Genomic DNA, 10,591 nt, shown 5'->3' on the forward strand with positions numbered 1-10,591 from the left:
ATTTTGCTAAGAACCGATGAAGTACAGTTACCAATGCTTTTACAGTTGTGGTCAATAATATGCATTACTTACTAGAAGCTATTTTTACTTTTTATCAATGGAAATTTTCTCCATGATTTGGGGTCTGGGTCTTCGACTAGTTAAGGCATTGTGAGCATCAACCTTTGATGCAATATAAAATCTGTCTGCCTTCAACTATCCAGGTAGATGGTACCACACACTCTTCTTTTCTGCCTTCCAGCCACACTGCTCTTTTCCACATTCTGGAAATATCAATTTCATGCTTATTGCAATAGAATATGTTCAGTCTCCCATATAATTGACTCAAGTGGAACCTATAGTACCTTATGTTTTACCCATTGTTTCTTAGAGAACTTTAAAGGTCATCAAGACAAAAATCAGACATGGAGACTATTAAAAAGGTATTATTAATGGCAGTTTATAACAATACATTACCAATGGATTTAAACATTCTGATCATTTAAATCTCATTATCAGTTGCATTTACCAGTCGGAAATAGCTTCTTGGTATCCCCAGTTAGGTTATGTTAGGTCAGGTTAGGTAATTATCCCACTGAGGTCCACCTGTCTTTTTCACTAAAGAATTTCAGAATGCAATGGTTATTAGGGTTTTACATGTGATTCCAATATTGATTTTGTCAGAAATCATTAGTTTTATTGCTATTACCTCCGAGAGGTGAGGGAATGGAAACCAATGATTCTCGGCAGAAATTAACAAATCACATGTAAACATTAATAACCATTGCATCCTGAATTTTTGAATGAGAAACTAATAAACGAACACCAAACACAACCTAACCTAACTAAACCTAACAACATAACCTAACTGAACTCTAGACTAACGTAACGTAACATAACGCTTTGTATCCAACCTGGCTCACCTCATTCGTCTGAATCATAGTCCTCATCACTGGAGATACGAGGAGGAGCTAGGACATTTGGCACAAGAAGCCACATAGCGGAACTGAATTTGAAAATGAAGGGAGGAATGAAGATGCTAGACACGATGTCACTGGCTGATAGAAATAAAAGGGCGGTGATTGGCTGAAGGAATCTAGGAATTTCCTGCAAGAGTTCGCAGGCCCAGTGTCATGTGGAGGAAGGGACACAGCAGCCAAGAGACTCTAGACAGCCGTAATGGCGCATCTTCTCACACGCTTAACTATAAATATTTAAAAAAAATCGTATCTCGCTTATTACTAGTTTGCGACGGATGATTACTTAGAAGAAATTGTTCTATTCAATGAGAGGATTATAAAGATGATAAGAAAATCAATACGCAACAGGGTGGGACCTCAGTGGGACAAATACCAGGTTAGTTTCGGTTACATTAGGTTTCGTCTCGTTTTAAGACATTCAGGCAACTTGCAATAGCTAGACTAAAGCACAGCAGTTAATTTGGGATACATCCAAGAAATTATTTCCAACTGACCAATTTGGGGTCAGGTTAGGTTAGGTTATCCTGAGGGGGTACAAGGGGGCGCCCATGATAGCATTCACAACAAAAAGTTAAATATTAAAACTGCTGGCGGCGTTGCTATAGCGACACATATATGCGGTCTAAAATGTTCAGCATAAGGAGTCTTACCCTTTGAGGTAGGTCTCCAATGTAGAAGTGAATAAGAAGTTAAACTGGAACTGTACCCTGCTATATATAGGTACTACACGTACAGTAGTGCGTACGTGATGTAACTGCAGTCTTGTGCATTGTCATACTGTAAAATAAACCCAGCTGTTTCCTAACATCACTGCATTCAAGGCGAGTCAAATGTAGGTACACCCACAATCCCACAACCCACATTCTCTACCTTTGTTTGCCGTGATTTCACTGTCCTTGGTCCACGAGCAGGGTCTTCAATATCTCTTAATGCACAACAGAGGGAGAGGAAACCCGGTAACGAGACAAAAATAGGAGAAATTGTTGTTGGCTGCTCAACACGAAGTCCTGAGTGAGGCAGTTTAGGCGGGAAAATGTTGGATTTGTTTTGTTCAGACTTAGTAATGTTGATTATAATTTACGACTTCCTGGTGGTGATAGTGATGATAGCAGGCCTTGTAGCATGGTGATAATGACGGTGTTCAGTGCTAGTGTATATATATATCCACGTGGCAATATCTATTCCAAAATCATATCATCATAATAGTTTTGACGTAATACCGTTAATGAAAATCGTGTGGGGGCGGGGGGAGAAATGAAGTGTATTATCAGAAAAATCCATTAACGAGATGAATGTGGAAGTTTAATAGCACTGATAAAAGTGTCTTAGGTGATTATCGCTTCATAATAATACGAATAATGATAGAGTTGTGGTGGTATTAGTAGTAGTAGTAGTAGTAGTGGTAGTAATAGTAGTAGTGATAGTGATGATATTAATAACCATAATAAAAAATACCATTTTTTGTGAATATAAAAATGGTAGGGGATTATAACACACACACACACACACACACACACACACACACACACACACACACACACACACACCCACACACCTCTCCCCCCACACACAACCCCTTTCCCCTCCCACAAACAACCCCTTCCCCACACACAACCCTTCCCCATACACCTTACCCTGCTCCCCACACACAACCCTTCCCCATACACTTTACCTTCCCCACACACAACCCCCTTCCCCCACACACAACCCCTTCCCCATACACTTTACCCTGCCTCCCCACACACAACCCCTTCCCCACACTTCCCTGCTCACACACAACCCCCTTCCCCCCACACACTTTACCCTGCCTTCCCACACACAACCCCCTTTCCCCCCACACAACCCCCTTCCCACCACACACTTTACCCTGCCTTCCCACACACAACCCCCTTCCCCCCACACAACCCCTTCCCCCACACACTGCACCCTGCCTTCCCACACACAACCCCTTCCTCCACACACCCCCTTCCCCATACCACCCTGCCTCCCACACACAACCCCCTTACCCCACACACAAACCCCTTCACCCCTCAAACTTTACCCTGCCTTCCCACACACAACCCCCTTCCCCCCACACACAACCCCCTTCCCCCCACACTTACCCCTGCCTTCCCACACACAACCCCCTTCCCCCCACACACTTTACCCTGCCTTCCCACACACAACCCCCTTCCCCCCACACACTTTACCCTGCCTTCCCACACACAACCCCCTTCCCCCCACACACTTTACCCTGCCTTCCCACACACAACCCCTTCCCCACACACACACACAACCCCTTCCCCCACACACTTCACCCTGCCTTCCCACTGCACAACCCCCTTCTCCCCCCACACACAACCCCTTCCCCACACACACACTTTACCCCTTCCCCACACACAACCCCCCTTCCCCCACACACTTTACCCTGCCTTCCCACACTCATCCCCCTTCCCCACCCACTTTACCCTGCCTTCCCACACACAACCCCCGTCCCCCCACACAACCCCTTTCCCCCCGCACACTTTACCCTGCCTTCCCACACACAACCCCTTCCCCCACACACTTTACCCTGCCTTCCCCACACACAACCCCTTCCCCATACACTTCACCCCACACCCTGCCTTCCCACACACAACCCCCTTCCCCACACACAACCCCTTCCCCACACACTTTACCCTGCTCCACACACAACCCCCTTCCCTGCACACTTTGCACCCTGCCTTCCCACACAACCCCTTCCCCATACACCCCACCCTGCCTTCCCACACACAACCCCCTTCCCCCCACACACAACCCCCTTCCCCCATACACAACCCCCTTCCCCACACACTTTACCCTGCCTTTCCCACACACAACCCCTTCCCCCACACACACACAACCCCCTTCCCCCCACACACTTTACCCTGTCTTCCCACACACAACCCCCTTCCCCCACACACAACCCCTTCCCCATACACTTCACCCCTGCCTTCCCACACAACCCCCTTCCCCCACACACAGCCCCCTTCCCCCACACACAACACCCTTCCCCCATACACTTTACCCTGCCTTCCCACACACAACCCCCTTCCCCCCACATTCAACCCCCTTCCCCCATACACTTTACCCTGCCTCCCCACACACAACCCCCTTCCCCCCCACACAACCCCCTTCCCCCCACACACTTTACCCTGCCTTCCCACACACAACCCCTTCCCCCACACACAGCCCCCTTCCCCCCACACAACCCCCTTCCCTCCATACACTTTACCCTGCCTCCCCACACACAACCCCTTCCCCCACACACAACCCCTTCCCCATACACTTTGCACCCTGCCTCCCACACACAACCCCTTCCCCCACACACAACCCCTTCCCCCATACACTTTACTCCTGCCTTCCCACACACAACCCCTTCCCCCACACACAACCCCTTCCCCCACACATACACTTACCCTGCCTCCCACACACAACCCCCTTCCCCCACACACAACCCCTTCCCCATACACTTTACCCTGCCTTCCCACACAACCCCTTCCCCCACACACAACCCCTTCCCCCATACACTTTACCCTGCCTTCCCACACACAACCCCTTCCCCCACACACAACCCCTTCCCCATACACTTTACCCTGCCTCCCCACACAACCCCTTCCCCCACACACAACCCCTTCCCCACACAACCCCTTCCCCCATACACTTCACCCTGCCCCCTACCCCCACCTTCCCTCCCCTCCACAAAAAGCTAAACAAACACTAACATAATTGACTTTTCCCACACCACCAGTGACGAAGTAAAAAAATAGTCACCCACTTAGTACTAATGAAAACGGGAAGAAAATGGAGTGTAACTTGGAGCCGACCTGTTCTGGGTTTTCTCCTCGGCGGAAATAGAGGCAGCTGGAGTCCTTTTTTTCCTTTTTTTTTTTTTTCCTTTTTTGCCCGATGCGCTTGAAGGGAGATAGAAGAAAGGGGAGGAGGAGGAGGAGAAAATGAGGAGGAGGAGGAGAAGGCGAACGAGGAGGAGGAGAAAGTGAGGAGGAGGAGGCGAAGGCGAACGAGGAGGAGGTATTGACAGCTGGCTACTCACGATAGGAGGAGAAGGAGGAGGAGGAAGGAAATGAAGAGGAGGACGTGTTGATGGCGGGGGAGGAGGAGGAGGAGGAGGAGGAGGAGTGTGCGGCAAAAACAAGGAAAAAAGATAAAGGAAAGTAAAAGAGGAGTAAATATCATGAAATTAATTATTATTGCGATATACTAGATATTGTCAAAATTAAATGGAGAATGTCGGCAGATAAAATTTAGAAGGCGATAAAGCTGAAGAAAAAAATATAAGCGAAGAAATAAAAAAAAAGCAGAGAATCCTGAGAACGAAGACAAAAAGGGGTGGAGCTCAAAAAAATATTTGGGAGGAGAGAGTAATTGTGTCGAAATAAATAAAGAGGAAGAAAAGTAAAACAAGTAGACAGTGAGAGAGAGAGAGAAAAGAGGAGGAGGAGGAGGAGGAGGAGGAGGAGGGAGAGGAGGAGGAGGTAGCATGGAAGCAAGGAAAGATAGGCTACAGGAAGTCCATTGGCTCATTACGAGATTGCCCGCTCTGGTAATCTGATCTGCTCGACAGTCACTCAAAGCGCTTCGGTACGAGTATTATCAGTTTACTCCTGACGCAAAGAAGTAAAGGTTTATGTGATTTTTAAAGGAGTTGATGGTTCCTGCACGTACTAGATCTATAGGAAGGTTGTTCCAGTAGCGTATGACTCGGTTTGAGAAAAAAATCCTGCCAATGTATGTACTGCCACGACTCGCTTGAATAGTAGACCAATATTTCTAGTTTTTGAGTTGGTTTGTAGCTAAAAAAAATACTTAGAGAGAGTGGTCGATGTTGCTGAACCTCCTCAGTTACTTGAAGACTTTAATTATATCCCATCGTAAGCTTCTCTTTTTCAGCCTAAAGAGGTTGAGTCACCTGAGTCGTTCTTCATAAGGCAGGTCTTCAAGTGTGGAATCATTTTCGTAGCGCGTCGCCGAACTCTCGCTAGTAATTTATTGGCATCCTTGTAACTTGGAGATAACTGTACTGCATACTCAAGGTGAGGTCTTACCATTGAGTTACACAGATAAGAGGAGGAGGCGGAGGAGGCAGAGATGTTGAATTGGTGGAGGAGTAAAAGGGTGTGATGGAGTGTAAATAAGTAAAGAGACGGAGAGGAATGATGAATGGAATAATATATAGTGAATAATATGAATGACATCAACCTTTACGTATGTCCCCCCCCCCCCCCCACACACACGCACGTCTGTATATGTATTAATGTATTTATGCTTTTTCTTCCTCGGTCACTCGTCCGTAAATACGTTTTGCAATTTAAATGAAACGCCAAACTAAGTCAAGAGGATTACAATGAGTTTTTACAAGTGTTTCTTTGATTTGAGCGGAGAGAGAGAGAGAGAGAGAGAGAGAGAGAGAGAGAGAGAGAGAGAGAGAGAGAGAGAGAGAGAGAGAGAGAGAGAGAGAGAGAGAGAGAGAGAGAGAGAGAGAGAGAGAGAGAGAGAGAGAGAGAGAGTCAGTCCCTGGCACTGTCCTGTCGTGCTCGTTCTTGCGCTCGTGTATAGTTTGATTGCTCTATTTCTCCCAAAACACACACACACACACACACACACACACACACACACACACACACAAGCAGCAGCTCTTTCACGGATGAATGGGAGACACAATGAGACCTAATGTTGGTTGTTGCTCCTCCTCCTCCTCCTCCTCCGACCACTGCACGTTTGATCTCAGACTCTTTCCTCCCTCCTTACATTTCTGAGCCCTTCCCTTTCCCTTCCTTTCCCCTCTTTTTCGCGTAGTGGTGGATGTCTTTCTTGGTTTTGCCTGCGGGTTCCCTTCGATGGCCTGGTCACTGTTGGGCTAATATTAGTATACTGAATAAGAGATTGGGATAGTGGTAGAGTAGGCAGTAGGGTAGGCGGTGGCCGAAGAGAGAGCGTACGTGACCCACATTCGCCGCGTGATGGACGACGCGGGTTCGAATCCTCACGCTACCACTCGGATTTTTAGGCACCGCCGAGTGGCTTAAAACTACGCACATGCTGTCCTGAAGACCACCCATCAACCTGACTCTAGAGGAAGCTGTCCAAGGAATCAAGAACGAGTTCCGGGGGCAGCATGAGCCAATGCAAGATGGCGCCACTATAAACACTCGCCTGCGCCAGAACTGGCTGGGCCGACCATCAGGCCCCACCTGAACAAGCCTTGGGCCGATCATCAGGCCTCACTGGAAGATGCCTACCGGCGCAATAGGCAACAACGTAAAAAAAAAAAAAAAAAAAAAAAAAAAAAAAAAAATTGTAGTAGTAGTAGTAGTAGCGGCATCAGGTTTAGTAGAAGTAGTAGTAGACAGTTTTCATTACCATACTTCTAGGAAAAATCAGGTGAAAAATATGTATAAGTGTTATTAATTCAAGGAGCTTTATTAATAGAAATACTAATAACATTTGTAACACTTATATATTTTTTACCAGATTGCAAGAGTATTTATTTTTTTCCTAGTCACACATTCATCATTAAATTTTATCTCTAATTCTAGCTTTCTATACAACTACTTAGAACATGACGTATCTCCGTGTGTGTGTGTGTGTGTGTGTGTGTGTGATGACTGACTGCCTCTGATCGATGGCTCACCCTCGGGGCCTTGTGTTCATTTTCTCTCCACCACGCCGCAGCTTCTTTGCCTCCATGTCTCTCCCTCTCTCTCTCTCTCTCTCTCTCTCTCTCTCTCTCTCTCTCTCTCTCTCTCTCTCTCTCTCTCTCTCTCTCTCTCTCTCTCTCTCTCTCCACCTGTCTCTGCATTTCTCTCCTTCACCACCTCTCATTCTTCTTATTTCCTTCGTCCCGTCTTTACTGATACGAAGAGAGAGAGAGAGAGAGAGAGAGAGAGAGAGAGAGAGAGAGATGTTGCCAGGTTGTGTGTTGTTGCTTGACGATACGCAGAGTATAAATAGACTCTGAGTGAAGAGGGAAGGAAGGAAGAGGAAAAGGAAGGATGCAATAAGCGTGTGTCTGGTGGTGTGATGAATTAGAGGTGACTCATTTGCGAAGAGGAGGAGGAAGAGGAAGAGGAAGAGAAGAAATGTGGAAGTGAGGGAAGGTTATCTAAACAGTTGGGAATAGAGTGAATGTTTGATAACTGGTGATAAAGTGGTAAGGAGAAATAAACGGTGGTGATGGCGATGTTGAGGACGAAGAAAAAGAGAGTGAAAGAGAGAGAAAGTGGAGAAAAAGAATGACAAAAGGGTGAGGTAAATCTGAGGAGGATGGAAGGAAGCTGATAAAGGAAGAAGATAGAAAAATAATAGGAGGGATGGGAACAAGAAACACAAGTACATACTGCTTATAAGATGAAAAAGAAAATAAGAAAAGATGGCGGTGATGCTGAGGAGAGAAGGAGAAAGGGAGAGGGAAAGGGAGAGGAAGAAGAGGAAATAAGAACGATAAAAGTGAGGTAAAGACGAAGAGGAAGATGGAAGAAAGCTGATAAAGAAAAAGACAAAAAAAAAAAAAACGAAGGTATTAGTAGAAAGAAAAACAGCTGATTCACAAAAATACATGTTGTTTAGAAGATGAAAAGAAGATAAAAAAGAACGATAAAAGATTGAGGTAAACACGAAGAGGAAGACGGAAGGAAGCTGATAAAGAAAAAGACAAAAAAAAAAACGAGGTATTAGTAAAAATAAAAACAGCTGATTCACAAAAATACATATTGTTGAAAAGATGAAAAGAAGCAAATGAAAAAAAAAAACATAGCACTGAGAAGTAAGGAAGATTAAAGAAGAACAGAGGGAAATCGGATCCATAATATAAGGAGAATAATAAAATCACATTGAAACCTATACGGATAACAGATTGCGGCGGGAATAAGGAAATCTACTCTGGCATAAATCTTTCCCAGTCCACTTTCATTTTTCTTGTGGGCGAGGCGGGAAGGCGGAATAGTAATAATAGGTTATGAAAGGCAGAGTGGCGCTGGAAGATGGATCGAGGAAAGCTGCCAGAAAATACCCATAAAAAAGGTACTGAATAGGGTGTTGAGGAGAGTGGACGTGGGATGGGTGGAAAGAGAAGCGTTGAGGTGTGAGACGCTGTGGTTTAATCCTCTCGTCGTAAAGATAAAGGAAAAAAGGAAAGGAAGGAGGTAGTGGTACATTTCAGACGAAGAAAGGAACGGAAAAGAAAGAAGCGAGGAAGAGAGAAGGAGAAGAGAGTGGGGAAGAAGAGGAGAAGATACAGAGAATTAAGACGGGATAACGAAAGGAAAAGAAAGGAGCGAGACAGAAGAGAAGATGGGGACGAGAAGGAAAGGAAAGAAAGGAGAAATAAAAATTGTGAAAGGAAAAAATCAGAATCACATATTTATGACGACGAAATGAGAAGTAAGGAGCGAGGTCATCTTCCTCCTCTCCTATTTCTTCTACGGCCTTTCTACCTTTTCCCTGTTTCAACTGCGTTCTGTCCCTCTCTATTCCTTCTCCCTTTCACCTTCCATTCTTTATTCAATAGGTTGTGTGTGTGTTTACTCTTCCCACACACTCTCTCCCCTCATTCCTGACCTTTTCACTTTCTCCTTTCACCTTCCTTCCTAGACAGTCCAGGTAAATCACTCTCTCTCAGTCGCTACCCTCTTGCCTATCCTTCCCTGCCTTTTCACGATCTCCTTTCACTTTCCTTTCGCGAGACTGTCCAGGTGATTCAAGAGTCTGCCTCCGTCTACTCTCTGGTGTGTTAAAGTGTGGCCAGGTGGCGCTGCAGATACTGGCCAACTCTCAAGCCTCCCATTATGGTCAAGAAACACTGGGAAACTTTCTGTGTCTAATTTATTGAAAGAAAACACACAAACACACACAAAAGATATAAAATGAATTTTCATCCCTAACACACACACAAACACACACACACACACACACACACACACACACACACACACACACACAGACACACACATAGACACACACACACACACACACACGAGGGACTTATGGGTGCTAAGAATGATTACTTTCAGCAATTTTCATAGTACTCCAGATTTAGAGTGTCGTCAGAGAGAGCAGGAGAGAGGAGGAGAGAGAGAGAGAGAGAGAGAGAGAGAGAGAGAGAGAGAGAGAGAGAGAGAGAGAGAGAGAGAGAGAGAGAGAGAGAGAGAGAGAGAGAGAGAGAGAGAGAGAGAGAGAGAGAGAGAGAGAGAGAGAGAGAGAGAGAGAGAGAGAGAGAGAGAGAGAGAGAGAGAGAGAGAGAGAGAGAGAGAGAGAGAGAGAGAGAGAGAGAGAGAGAGAGAGAGAGAGACTAAGAACAAAGAACGTAGAAGTCTGCAAGAAGCCGGTAGGCCTGTACAAGGCAGCTCCTTTGAACCTAAGCTCCCGTGAATCTAACCCCACCTAATATCGCTGTCCATGAATTTACATAATCTATTTTTTTAATGCGACAATTGTATTGGCACTCACCACATGACTGTTCAGCCTGTTCCACTCATCTACCACTCTTAGTAAACCCATTTTTGCCTATGTCCCTGTTGAATCTGAATTTATTCAGTTTAAACCCATTACTATGTGTCCTACCCGGTTCTCTTACCAACAGAACCTTATGAATATCCCCCTTATTAAAGCCCTTCATC

Source organism: Eriocheir sinensis, unplaced genomic scaffold, assembly GCF_024679095.1.
Source record: "Eriocheir sinensis breed Jianghai 21 unplaced genomic scaffold, ASM2467909v1 Scaffold681, whole genome shotgun sequence".
Lineage (NCBI taxonomy): Eukaryota > Metazoa > Arthropoda > Malacostraca > Decapoda > Varunidae > Eriocheir > Eriocheir sinensis.